This window comes from Phoca vitulina, unplaced genomic scaffold, assembly GCF_004348235.1.
Source record: "Phoca vitulina isolate PV1807 unplaced genomic scaffold, GSC_HSeal_1.0 scaffold1, whole genome shotgun sequence".
Taxonomy (NCBI): domain Eukaryota; kingdom Metazoa; phylum Chordata; class Mammalia; order Carnivora; family Phocidae; genus Phoca; species Phoca vitulina.
This window is the reverse complement of record NW_022589704.1, coordinates 32,187,425-32,202,356: the sequence shown is the minus strand read 5'-3', so window position 1 is coordinate 32,202,356 and position 14,932 is coordinate 32,187,425. Positions and strand designations below refer to the sequence as shown.

The following is a 14,932-nucleotide window of genomic DNA, read 5'->3' as shown; positions in this document are numbered from 1 at the left end:
CATCTGGTGAGATTTCACAATCACAGGACAAAGCCAGGTCAGTAAAAAGCTTAATTAAGACTGCCTTGCTAAAAAAAAAAAAAAAAAAAGACTGCCTTGCTTTTGTGAAACCCATCCATAACACCATACCAAGCAGTATATTAATTTCTAGTGGTTTTTTTTCTTAAGACAACCTTCATTCTTGGGGCGCTTGGGTGGCTCAGTTGGTTAAGCAGCTGCCTTTGGCTCAGGTCATGATCCCAGGGTCCTGGCATCGAGCCCCCCATCCAGCTCCCTGCTCGGTGGGGAACCTGCTTCTCCCTCTCCCTCTGCCTGCCGCTTGCCCTGCTTGTGCTCTCTGTCAAATAAATAAAATCTTTAAAAAAAAAAATCAGAACAAGGAAATGAGGGATCATTGCCCTGTGAGTGTAAATTGTAAGCCTGGCATATTGTTAATCAGAGCAGACATAGACAGTCATCTGAAGAATGATGGTTGTTAGGTAAGTTGTCATTCATAAGATCATAAACCAAAAATTTTTTTAAAAAGGAAATATACCAGGGGCGCCTGGGTGGCTCAATTGGATAAGCGACTGCCTTCGGCTCAGGTCATGATCTTGGGAGTCCTGGGATCGAGTCCCACATTGGGCTCCCTGCTCAGCGGGGGGTCTGCTTCTCGCTCTGACCCTCTTCCCTCTTGTGCTCTCTCATTCTCTCTCTCAAATAAATAAATAAAATCTTTAAAAAAAAGAAAAAGGAAATATACCATTGTAAAACACAATTTTAATTTCACTTTAATGAAAGGCCAATTGACATATTGGTTATAAGGATCCAGATTATTGCTACATATGTTTAAACGTTGGGTAACAAGTATGGGGTTCTTCATAAAAATGTACTAAAAGGTTAATAATAAATTATAAATTATTAAACAAGGGACTATGTGATACATATTATGCTATGGAAACAGAATTTAAAATACAGAGACAAATCTTATTCAAGGAGCTCAGTGCTTAGATTATCTTTCACAAGAAATCTCTATACTTGGCAAGGAATAATCTTAGTAAGAGGGGCAAAGTAAGTTTCTTTGAAGTGAATAGCTGATACCTTGAATCTAATTACTTTTACTATGAAATAGTATTTAACTGATGGATATTATTGATCACAACATTAGATAACTTGTCTCTTCTCCCTTTATGTCATTTCATTTAAAGGGCGATTATACCACATTCCTGTTGCTGCTGTAACAAATTTGCACAAATTTAGTGGTTTAAAATGACATAAATTCCCCCTTACAATTCTGGAGGTCAGAAATTCGAAATCAATTTCACTGAGCTAAGGTCTAAATGTCAGCAGGGCTGATTTCTGGAGGCTCTGTGGGGAAAATCCGTTTCCTTGTCTTTTTCAGCTTCTCGTGGTCATCTGTGTCCCTTGGTTTATGGTCACTTTCTCCATCTTGAAAGCGTATCACCTTAACCTCTGCTTCCATTCATCTCATTGCCCCCTTCTCTGCTTCTGACTCCTCCTGCATCCCTCCTATTAGGCCTATTGTGATTATATTGAGCTCACATGGATAAACCAAATTGATCTTCCCCATTTCAAGATTCTTAGCATAACTGCCTCTACAAAGTTGACTTTATTTTACCATGTAAGATAACATTCACAAATTCCAGAGATTAGGGTGTGGACATATTTGGGTACCATTATTCAGTCTGACACTGTAATGAACACAAAAAGCCAATAGTACATACCAGTTTGCATTCTTTCCTCTTTTGCTACCTGAGCCAAATCATTTCCTTACAAAATGATATAACTAGTTTAACTTTGCAATTAGTGTTCTTATGCAGTAAAATGGAGATTTGAAATGGGAATGTGTATCATTTATGAAACATTTTGTTTTTAGCTAGTAAGCCAGCAAGTTAACCAGCGTGAAAAGGTGTTTGTTAAAGAAAATCTGAGGGTTTTTTTAAAGATTTTATTTTTTTATTTATTTGGCAGAGAGAGAGCACAAGCAAAGGAAGCGACAGGCAGAGGGAGAGGGAGAACCAGGCTCCTGATGCGGGGATTGATTCCAGGACCCTGGGATCATGACCTGAGCCAAAGGCTGACACTTAACTGACTGAGCCACCCAGGCACCCCAGAAAATCTGAGTTCTATCAGTATCCAAAAGGCAGAATTTAATTTTGAGTATTTTAAAAGATATGAGCTATTTGGGATGCCTGGGTGGCTCAGTCGGTTAAGCATCCAACTCCTGGTTTTGGTTCAGGGTCATGATCTCATGGGTCATGAGATCAAGCCCCACATCAGGCTCCACACTCAGCAGGGAGTCTGCTTGAGGATTCTCTCCCTTTGCTCCTTCCCCCACTCTCGCTCCCTCTCTCTCACTCAAATCTTTAAAAAATATAAATGATATGAACTATTTTACTTCTAGGTTTTTGGAATCTGAAGTAAGTAAAATAGTGATCAACTACAAGGAGCTCTTACCATTTAACATTTGCCATAGTTGGTTCTGTTTGCACAGATCTTTGAAAAGACTACACACTTTAGGGATGATAGATTGAATATAAGTAACTGTATTTAGTTTTGCTCCATATTAAAATTCTCTCAGAACAATAGTAAAGGCATAAGCCAACAAGGGCAAAAAGAAAATAGAGAAGATAAGCAATAAATTTTGGCAAGTGGAGCCACTTGGCCAGCTCAGTTGGTGGAGCATGCAACTCTTGATTTCAGGGTTGTAAATTCAAGCCCCATGTTGGATGTAGATTGCTTAAAAATAAACTCTTTAAAAATATTTGGAAAGTAGAAAATTAACAGATGAATAATAAAGCAGACCCAAATGGATGAATCTGGATTACAGAGTGCCTAAGATAATGATAGGTATCCAAAATCCAAATCTCTCCACATGCTCTCCAAGAAACCATACAGTTAAACAAGAACAAATAAAACCTCAAAAAGCCCATGACTTCAAGATACTAGAAGACAGCACTACAAACTTCAAGTTCCTTAAAAATAGAAATTTAAAAAAAAATTTCAGCAGAGTCATCTCTTAAGTCTCTACAGTAATCCTTTGTGGAGAACAAAGAGTCCAGAAAAATTGAGAGAGAGTAGGTAATTAGAGGACCTAGGGTTGGGCTAAAAACAAGACTCCTGGAAAGGGCGCCTGGGTGGTTCAGTCGGTTAAGGGTCTGCCTTCGGCTCAGGTCCCAGGGTCCTGGGATCGAGTCCCACGTCGGGCTCCCCGCTCAGCAGGGAGTCTGCTTCTCCCTCTGCCTCTGCCTGCCACTCTGCCTTCTTGTGCTCTCTCTATCTCTCTGTCAAATAAATAAATAAAATCTTAAAAAAAAAAAAGACTCTCGGAAAGAGAAAGCTCATCCAAAGTGCAAAAATATTGAAAAAGAATTTCAGTGGATCAGAATACTGTATACAAAAAACTGGACTTTGTGTGAAAGTTGACGTAGCAACCTCAGAAGTTACTGCTTCTTGAGTATGAAAATGTGGTCACTCGGGAGATTGAATGGTGAAGGAAAAAAACAAAAGGGAAATTTAGGATTTAGGATCCTGCACGCAATAGAGAAATAAAAATATTGAAAGACATGTTATCCTACCCCCAACTCTCAGCCAACAAATAGAACAAAATATTTTAATTTTGAAACAAAATTTTTTAAATTTGTTCATTAGCTATCATGAACAAAATTTTTAAATTTGTTCATTAGCTATCATGAACAAAGACACAAAATTCCTTAAGAGAATATTAGATCAATTCTAGCAATGTGCAAAAAAGATAACATCCTCCCCAAGTGTGGTTCATCTCATGAATTTAAGATTGCACTAAGATTTAAAGTCGCCTGTTCAAAAATTCTCAGCAGACTAAATATAGGAAGGAACTTCTTAATGAAGTATTTATGAAAAAATATATAACATAATATTTAATGGTAAAAGACTGAATTATTTCTCCCTAAGATCAGGAACATGGCAAGAATACCCATTCTCACTACTTGTGTTCAACATTTTACTGGAGGTGCTAGCTACTGCAACAAGGTAGGAAAAAAGAAACAAAAAACAGTATATATTTTGGGAAGGAAACAGTAAAAGTATTCTCTTTTGCAGTTAACATAATGTATATGTATAAAAATCCTAAGATTTCTACACAAACTACTAGAATGATTGAGCCTAGCAAAGTCACAGGATACAAGGATGATATTAAAAAATGGGCTGTATTCCTATATAGTAATGAAGAATTAAAATTCAAAAAAGACAATTTACAATAGCATGGAAAGTATGACATACTTAGGGGTCAACGCAATAAAATATTTGTAGGACATGTACACTGAAACTATAAAATATGGCTGGAAAATTTGAAGAAAATTTAAATCAATGTAGATTTGAAGAAACTGAAAAACCTATTGTAAATTTTATAGGGAAATGCAAAGGACCCAGAATAGCCAAAACAATTTGAAAAAGGACAAAGTTGGAAGACTTATACTCTCTGATTTCAAGATTTACTATAGCACTATGGTAATCTAGACATTGTAGTATTAGCATAAATATAGACACATAGAGGGGCACCTGGGTGGCTCAGTTGGTTGAGTGGCCAACTCTTGATTTTGGCTCAGGTCATGATCTCAGGGTCCTGAGATCGAGCTCTGTGTCGGGCTCCACACTCAGTGGGGAGTCTGCTTGAGGATTCTTTCTCTCCCTCTACCCCTCCCCCCGCTCTCTCTCTAAAATAAATCTCTCTCTTTTTTTTAAGATTTTATTTATTTGACACAGAGAGAGTACAAGCAGGGGGAGTGGCAGAGGGAGAAGCAGGCTCCCCAGTGATCAAGGAGCCTGATGTGGGACTCGATCCCAAGACCCTGGGATCATGACCTGAGCTGAAGGCAGCCGCTTAACTGACTCAGCCACCCAGGCACCCATAAATAAATCTTAAAATAAAAAAAAACATGTAGATGAATGGAATAATATAGAAGCCCTTTAGATATATCCATATATAATATGATGAATTAGTTGTCTACAAATGTGTCAAAATAATTCAGTGGGGGGGGGGGGCGCCTGGGTGGCTCAGTCGTTAAGCATCTGCCTTGGGCTCAGGTCATGATCCCAGGGTCCTGGGATCGAGCCCCGCATCGGGCTCCCTGCTCGGCGGGAAGCCTGCTTCTCCCTCTGCCACTCCCCCTGCTTGTGTTCCCTCTCTCGCTGTGTCTCTCTCTTCAAATAAATAAATAAAATCTTTAAAAAATAATAATAATAATTCAGTGGGGAAAAGAAGTCTTTTCAACAGATGGTGCTGGAACTAGTTATCCATATAGAATAAAAAATCTCTCACCTTTACCTTACAAATTATCTTGAAGTGAATGATAGACCTAAATGTCAAACCTACAACTGTAAACTAGATGAAATCATAAGAATACATTTCACAATCTTATGTTACAGCTGAAGAATCTGAGTTTAGGAAAGTTGAATCTTTTGTAATGAGCTACAAGAAAACCTGTCTGACCTTTGCCCTGGAAGGAGACTTATACTGATAAGTAAGCAAACCTGCCTTCTATTCCGAAGGAAGACTATCTTTACCTTCTAATGTTGTTGCTGTACAAACATCATTGAAAAGATATGTCCAGAACAAAATGGCAGTTAATACCTTTCTTGTAAAGACTCAGTGTGCCGATACTACCCATCATCGATTTTAGGTCTTATTAGACCATCAGGTCTTAAGGACCACAGGGCAGAGGCAAGTTGCATGAGCAAGTAGCCTTGATCCCCAAAGTATCCACTACTGCAGTACCAGTGCCCCTTCCTCAGCTGACACATTTTATTTTATAGGTGATCCTGTATGACCAGATGGAGGAAGAATAAAAAGCCTAAGCCTGATTTACAGATGAGATGGCTCAGGATATGGGTAAAGCCAAAAATGGGTAGCAGGTGAATTGAAACCTTACTTATGGGTGGTCTTGAAAGACAATGGCAAGGGAAAACCATCTCAATGAACAGATCTTCAGTGGTGCACCTTGTCATTCACTTTGTGTAGAAAGAGAAGAGGCCTTAGGATTGAATAGATATGGAATCATGGGCAGCGATGAAAGGCCTGGTCAGCTGGTTAGAGGCATGAATGGGGAAAAATTTTAAGATTGAGGACAAAAATGTCTGCGTTAGAGGTATGTAGATGGACACATGGGAGTGGGAAAGAAGTGTTAAATCTTTGAGTCACATATTAACACTAAGAGCACACCCACCATGAAAGAGGCATTAAACAATCAAGTGGACAAAACAACCATTCCAGTTAAAGTCAGGTAGCCCGTGCATTGGCCACTCCAGCGTTGGCACAATGGGTACATGAAAGAAGTAGCCACAATGATAGAAATGGAGGCTATACATGGGTTCAACAGCATGAACTCTCCATTTACCAAGGCTGGTCTAGCTATTGCCACCACTGAATGTCCAACTTATCAGCAACAAAGATCAATGCTTAGCACTCAATATCATTCCTCAAAGAGCTCAATGAGCCACTTGCTGGCAAGTTAGTTATTTTAGGTCCTTTCAATTCTGGAAGAGCTACAGATGCATTCTCATAGGAACAGACATGTATTTTATATATTTTTACCTTTTCTGTCTACAGGACTTCAGCCAGCACCATTGTTTTAAGGGCCATGGAGTATGTGATTCCCTGGCAAGGGATCCCACATAACATCACCTTGGACCAAAGAACCCCCTTGGTTCTGGTGCTGGACACTTTGGTTTTTTTTTTTCCTTTTAATTTTGGTTTCCTTGTTTAGGGACTACCAGCCAAGGAGTCACTATCTTGTGAGGAGTAATTGATCCAGATCATTAGGAAAAGTTACAGCTGGTATTCCATAATGGGGACAAGAAGAAATATGTGTAGAATCCAGGTGATCTACTTGGGCATTACTTGGACTCCTTTGCTCAATTGTGACTGCAAATGGACAGAGAAATTATAGCCTGAAAAGTATATGGTTACCAGAGGCTCAGGCAGTTCAGAATAATTCAGTCATTCTTTAAGACTAACCACCAAGCATGGGAATGCAAACTAGTGCAGCCACTCTGGAAAACAGTATGGAGGTTCCTCAAAAAGTTAAAAATAGAACTACCTATGATCCAGCGATAACACTACTAGCAATCACATACTATTTACCAAAGAATACAAAAATACCAATTTAAAGCATTACATGTACCCCAGTGTTTATAGCAGTAGTATCTACAACAGCCAAATTATGGAAACAGCCCAAGTACCCATCAACTGATGAATGGATAAAGATGTCTTACATATATAATGGAATATTACATATATAATGGAATATATATATAGTGGAATATATATACAATGGAATATTACTCAGCCATTAAAAAGAATGAAATCTTGCCATTTGCAACAACATGGATGGAACTAGAGAGTATTATGCTAAGCGAAATAAGTCAGAGAAAGACAAATACTATATGATTTCACTCATACGTGGAATTTAAGAAACGAAACAAATGAGCAAAGAGAAAAAAAGAGAGAGGCAAACTAAGAATCATACTTTTTTTTAAGATTTATTTTTATTTATTTGAGAGAGAGAGAGAGAGCGCACGTGAGGGGAGAGGCAGAGAGAGTCCCAAGCAGACTCCATGCTGAGTGATGCAGAGCTCCATCCTACAACCCTGAGATCACGAACTGAGCCGAAACCAAGAGTTGGACACTTAACTGACTGTGCCACCCAGGAGCCCCAGAAACAGACTCTTAACTGTAGAGAACAAACTGATGGTTACCAGAGGGGAGGTGGGTGGGGGGATGAGTGAAATAGGTGATGGGGATTAAGGAGTGCACTTGCTGTGATGAGGACTGGGTGATGTATGTAAGGGTTGAATCACGATATTGTACACCTGAAACTAATATTGCACTGTATGTTAACTAACTGGAATTTAAATAAAAACTTAAAAAAAGGGGCGCCTGGGTGGCTCAGTCATTAAGCGTCTGCCTTCCGCTCAGGTCATGATCCCAGGGTCCTGGGATCGAGCCCCACGTTGGGCTCCCTGCTCAGCGGGAAGCCTGCTTCTCCCTCTGCCACTCTCCCTGCTTGTGTTCCCTCTCTCGCTGTGTCTCTCTCTGTCAAATAAACAAATAAAATCTTTAAAAAAAGAAAAAAAAAAGACTAACCACCACCAAGCAAGCCCCGGGACTTGGTAGCTGAGTAAAGGGAATCTAGCAGGGATAGAAGAGAAAGATTATGAGTATCAGTGGTGGCCCTGAGACAAACTGCAGAGGCTAACTTTTCCCTACTAAGTTTTCCCTCAGGAAGAGAGCAAGGTGGGTGCTTTAAAAAAGGCCCAGCAATATCTAACCCTCATGGGTAATTCTCATTCCAGAACTCCTCACTAGTTTGGCCAGGGAGTTGCTGGGCCTGCATCATAGTTCCATTTCCTTCCTGCATCTTAAACTCCATCCCAGAATCTGCTGATGCCATGTGCAACAACCCTATACCACTGGAACTCTAGAAACTTTATCAGTATGACAGACTCCTAAATAATTTTTGTGAGATTTATCTCCCACCTTCTGGCATGCATTATTTTACTTAGGCATCCAGGAAATTTCTACTTCATGCTCCCTAGGTCCCAACAGTATAATGTCATCAAAATAATGAACAAGATGTTGTATGGAATTTCATAATAAAAAGTAAGAAACTTTATTTTACTGTCACAGAGGAGGACTGACATAGCCCTAGGATAAAATACTAAAGGTATAATGCTATCTCTACTAGGTAAGGGCAAACTGTATCTGATTGCCCTTATTCATTAGAAATGAGAAAAAATTTTGCACCCACCCAACAGATAAGTTAATGGGGATAATAATTACCACGTGGATGAAAGTCCAAGCAGGAAAGAGATGACATACTGAAATTGAGTAATTTATTTTTTTTTTAAAGATTTATTTATTTTAGAGAGAGAGAGAGCAAGCGAGTGCATGGGGCAGAGGGAGAGGGGGAGCAGACTCCCCACTGAGTGCAGACTGCATCTCACAACCCTGAGATCATGACTGAGCTGAAAACAAGAGTCCCACACTTAACCAACTGTGCCATTCAGGCGCCCCCTGAAACTGAGTAATTTAAAGATTTATGAAGATGTGGGAAGGGTTTAAGGTATCAGTAGCAACAGAGGTGAGCTGTCACCAATCCTGGGCCTGAAGTGATAAGAGGAAGAACTCCAATTCCTAGAAAGGGTATCTACATGGAGAAGGCCTATGACAGGAGCGTGGCCAACAGTGAGTCCACAACATGAAAGCCAAGAGAATGAGTATCTTGAGTTTACTTTCCTGTCATCCTCTTATCTTATGCTACTATTTCTGATTGGCCAAACTTACCCAGAAGTCAGAGGGCTAGGGAACCCACTGAATATCCTTGTATATAGACAGTACTACCTGTAGACCAGAGCAAGGCAAGACCCACCTTGGGTGCCATGCTTGAAAAATATCCACATACCATGAATCCATTAAAAAAAAAAAAATATTGGGGCGCCTGGGTGGCTCAGTCGTTAAGCGTCTGCCTTCAGCTCAGGTCATGATCCTGGGGTCCTGGGATGCAGCCCTGTGTCTCGGGCTCCCTGCTCAGCAGGAAGCCTGCTTCCCCCTCTCCCACTCCCCCTGCTTGTGTTCCCTCTCTCGCTGTGTCTCTCTGTCAAATAAATAATCTTTTAAAAAATATTAAAGAACACATGGATAAATCAGGATTTGTGCTATCAGGATTTAGTGGTCAGGATTTAGTGGTCAGGATTTGTACAGTGAAACTAAACTTTCAACATCCACTCTCATAGTGAATACTGCTCAGGCTTTTGGGAAATACTTCACATCTCATGTCTCTTATCTTTGAAATAAAATGTGGGTGCATCTAAATGCTATCAAGTTTGTAGGTTGTGCTCCTGCTAAAGTTGGAGAAGAATTATGAGTGGAAAGAGGATTTGAGCAAGTAGATAAAATAGATAAATTAATTTGTCAAGTCTTTGTTCTCGGTAGCATAAACACAATAGATTCTTGCATAATGAAGTATCATTTCCCAGCAGTGTTGAGCAATCATTTTCCTCTTCTCTTCGGGTTCCAATTAATGAACTAGAAGCACTCAAGAATTATTGTGGTGACCACAATGATTACAACAGGCAGCTTAGGAACAATTTTCTATATTAAACTATTCTTACGTTTTAAATAGTATATATGCAGATCTAGACATAATATAAGCAAAATGTGGTACCAGTTCTCTATATTACTGCACAGATACAGTTATTGCTTTGAGAAATGGTGAAAAATCACAATGTAAGTGATACAACTGTTATGAAGAATTTAAACTATTTTATAATATTTCCTGAAATAAAAATATTACCATTTGCAATAATTCCATTACAGTCGAATACAGTAGGTAAAATTCATGGTTCATTTCTGAATCTAAATATTACTTTTAAAATTTTATTGATAGGGACACCTGGGTGGCTCAGTCGATTAAGCATCTGCCTTCAGCTCAGGTCATGATCTCCAGGTCCTGGGATCGAGCCCAATGTCAGGCTCCCAACTCAGTGAGGAGTCTGCTTCTCCCTCTCCCTCTGACTCTCCCCCCTTGTGCTCCCTCACACTCTCTCTCTCAAATGAATAAAATATTTTAAAAAATAAAATAAAATTTTATTGATAATTCCAGTTGCTATTGACTCAGCAGAGCAAAATTTCTCGAATTTAAAAGAATTAGGGGCACCTGGGTGGCTCAGTCGTTAACCGTCTGCCTTCAGCTCAGGTCATGATCCCAGGGTCCTGGGATCGAGTCCCGCATCGGGCTCCCTGCTCTGCGGGGAAGCCTGCTTCTCCCTCTTCCTCTGCCATTCCCCCGATTTATGCTCTCTGGCTCGCTCTCTGTCAAATAAATAAAAATTTAAAAATAAACAAATAAATAAACAAATGAATTTAAAAACTATCCTTTATATGAATTATGCCTCAATAAACCTGAAAAGATTATTTTAAAAAAATCTATCCAAGAAATACTATGACCCAAGGCAGGCTAATTTGGCATTAGTGCCAATAGAACATAAAAGATGTGAAAATCTTGATTATAAAAATAGGGATATTGCTGAAATGAAGGGAATAAAATTAATTTTATAGAATAAATAATTTATGAATTATTTGTCTATATGTGTCTATATTTTGTTTTTTGCCCAAACAAAATGAGTGTTTATAGAACACTCAGACATGTGGCAATAGTTAAGTTCAGCTGTTTTTGTTAGTTTATTGACTTTCAATCATAAAAACCATAGCTTTACATATGTTTTAATTTTGTCATTATGAAGGTATATTTTTAGGGCAGAAAGATAGAATATCATTTATGTAACAGTTTGTTAACTTCCTTTGTGAGTTGTAAGTATTTTGACATGTCAACAAAATCCATACCAACATCCCCATCTCCCTAAACCTGCAGACTTCTTTCCTCTACAGCAGGAGCCCATAAGCCTTTTCCTATAAAGGACCAGATAATAAATATTTTAGGCTTTGAGAGCCATATGGTCTCGGTCGCAACGACTCAGTTCTGCCATTGTAGCGTGAAAGCAGCCATAGACAATACATAAATAAATGAGCATAGTGTCTTCCCATAAAACTTGATTTAGAAAAATAGATGGGGCCCCACAATCCTTAGTTTGCTGACCCCTGTAAAACAGTATGCCAGGATACATCTGGCATCTCAACTAGAATGTCTTGGCCAGTACTGAATCCAGGCTTCAGTTAGCCAAATAAGCACATTCAGATCCAATATCAGGTGCTCAAGCTAACACTAAAATCTCAAATCCTGAATGAATGAAACTATATAAATATACTTGGCCCTTACTAGCCTTTATATTTTCTTTTTTTTTTTTTTAAGTTTTTACTTCAAAAAAACTTAAGATTACTTAAGTAATCTCTACACCCAATGTGGGGCTCGAACTCACGACCCTGAGATCAAGAGTTGCATGCTCTTCTGACTGAGCCAGTCAAATGCCCCTGTTTTATTCTTTTTAAACAGATATACCTAGAATCCATCCCAATACATGCTTCCTAGGTTCTCTCTGACACAAGATCTTACCCTTTGTTTGATGCATAAGCCAGTGTTCTGCCCCAGGTTCAGACAAAAGGGGGTGCACTGTGTGTAGACAATTTTATTTTATTATTTTTTTAAAATATGGAATACTTCACAAATTTGAGTGTCATCCTTGCTCAATGGCCATGTTAATTTTCTCTGTATCATTCCAATTTTAGTATAATGCTCCCGAAGCAAGCAAGCAAGTGTAGAGAATTTTAAAGCAATAATAAACCAACTAAATGTCTTCTGCTTTTTTTTTTTTTTTTAAGATTTTGTTTATTTATTCATGAGAGACAGAGAGAGAGAGGCAGAGGGAAAAGCAGGCTCCCAAAGAGCAGGGAGCCCCATGCGGGACTCGATCCCAGGACCCTGGGATCATGACCCGAGCCGAAGGCAGACGCTTAACCATCTGAGCCACCCAGGTGCCCTGTCTTCTGCTTTTTATTATCACAATGTGCTGGCAATTGTAAAAATGTCGGTAATAAATTCCTCCATTCTGCTGGGGGTGCTCCATCAGCAGCCTCTTTTTCTTGAAATGCCACTGTTAGGTTATTTCCTCTAGGAACTGAACAGGCATTTCTCTTCATGGGTCATGAGGAGTTTAATTTTCTTTATGGGCCTGGAGATAACGAGGGGAAATGGGAGTTCTTCTTCAGGATAATAGGCAGTCCCTTGTGATATAACTGACCCAAGAGAAGTTTCTGAAAGACTTTTCTGTGAGAAAAGGTAGCTTCCTCGACAAGAGGACAGATAGCGAGGTTCAGAGGAACTTGGGGTTTGGGCTCTGTCTTGCACTGACCAAATGTCCTGATCTCAGAGTTCTATTCCTTTTCCAACAGTGCTCTAACTTTAGAATAAGAGACTTTGACACTGTTGTGCTTTTAAGTAGGAATTGAAACTCTACAACCTGTACAATTAGATTTTGGGGACTTATATTCAGCCATATCAGTCCTGCAGCTGCACAAGATAAGAAATCCTTTTGAGAGCACCATAGAAGGTTTCCGGTTCTTCATCTCTATCTTATTTTGAGAATTCATGGCCTTAAGTTTATTTTTCCCCTTTCATAAGATCTGTAATGCAGTTAGAAATAGCCATCCACTTCACAGTCTTTTGTAATCCCTACTGTTGTCATCAAGAGTTATGTGACCACCCAAAGTTTTATCCCCTACCTGCATTCCATCCCATGCCACCATCAGTGATAATCTGAATAATCTTGTTGCCATTGCATTCCACAGACTATCAAGGGCGGATGTCTGTCATTCATGAGGTTGTCAGATATGTGTTTAACCTGGCCCAGGATTGATGTTTCAAGGGGCCATTCTTGTTTTGAAAACAGTATTTAACTCAGATGGTTCAAAAGATTTTAATGAAGGAACTATATACAGAGGTGTGAGCAAGGTTAAGAGACAACAAGGGATGCTGAAATATCCAGAGACTAGCAGCAGGGGAAACCATTATCAATCCTAGATCTGAAGGGTCAAGGAGAGAAAATAATAGTACTGTTGCTCAGAGAGGGCTGGAGGATCACAGGAGGAGACTACCTCAAAAGCTGTAGGCAGAGAGGGATATGGCGCCTGCGGGATAACATGGCTCAGAGCTGAGTGAGGAGCAAAAAGGAAGCTTCTAAACCTGCTTTCTTCTCAGCCTCAGCGTACTGATGCTTCTTATAGGTGGAACCCAACTGGAGGCAAGTTTATAAGGGAGACCAGTTGGTGTAGTCTGCAGGAATTAGCTCCAAGTCACAATACAGGGCAAAGAATGCAGAGAATGCTCTGAGGATATGTGGGAGGGTGGAGAGTGGCGAACAATCAGCCAAAAGATGTTTCCATTTCTAATTCTTTCTTTTCAGTAAAAGAGAAAGAGGACCTAATTGAGATGTGAAGGTGAGGTAACAGACCATTAAATATAATATAAACATGGGGCGCCTGGTTGGCTCAGTCGGTTAAGGGTCTGCCTTCGGCTCAGGTCATTATCTCGGAGTCCTGGGATCGAGCCCCACGCCAGGCTCCCTGCTCAGCTGGGAGTCTGCTTCTCCCTCTCTCTCTGCCTGCCATTCCCCCTGCTTATACTCTCTCTCTCTCTGTCAAATAAATAAATAAAATCTTAAAAATATATGTATATAAAATAAACATAGTCATATATACATAAAATTCTAGTTAATCTTATTTTTATATGATTTTTGGTCTGTCCAAAGTACTGCAAAAAAATAATGTTGCTATAAAACAAATAATGTTGCTATAAAAATGTCCCATCTTATTATTTTTGTGAAAAAGTTTTCTTAGGGCTTACATGTATTAAAACAAAAAACGGGAATAGTTGATATTGAATCATGGCTAATATTAGCAACAAACAATATTCACTCATAAATACACGAACTAATTGAAAAGGTGCCCATCCATCTGGAGAGATGCATTTCCAATAGAATTTTACTTACATTTACTACTTTATCAAATTTTGTTATTATTTTTTTTACCAATTGTCTAACAAAATTGTAATGACAGCTTGATCCTGAAGAAATATTTAAGAGTTTTAAGGGGTGCCTGGATGGCTCAGTTAAGAGTCTGTCTTAGGCTCAGGTGCATGATCCCAGGGTCCTGGGATCTCTGCTCAGTGGGGAGTCTGCTTCTCCCTCCCCTTCTGCCTGCAGCTCTGCCTGCTTGTGTTCTCTCTCTGTCAACTAAATAAATAAAATCTTAAAAAAAAAAAAGAGTTTTAAAATTTTAAATATTTTACATTTTAAAATATTTTATTCAAAACTTTAAATCTTTAAAAAGTATTTCCTTAGAGTTTTAAAACACAAGTTTAGGGGAGCCTGGGTGGCTTAGTTGGTTAAGCGACTGCCTTCGGCTCAGGTCATGATCCTGGAGTTCCGGGATCGAGTCCCACAT

At 39.3% G+C, this 14,932-nt stretch overlaps 1 non-coding gene across 1 annotated transcript; it reads right to left on the bottom strand.

Annotated features, from left to right (window-relative positions):
- Positions 1-12,137: 12,137 nt before the first annotated feature.
- Positions 12,138-12,242, bottom strand: LOC116637939. Its single transcript, XR_004300565.1, has one exon. It is a non-coding gene; the product is annotated as a U6 spliceosomal RNA (small nuclear RNA).
- Between the last annotated feature and the right edge of the window lie 2,690 nt (positions 12,243-14,932).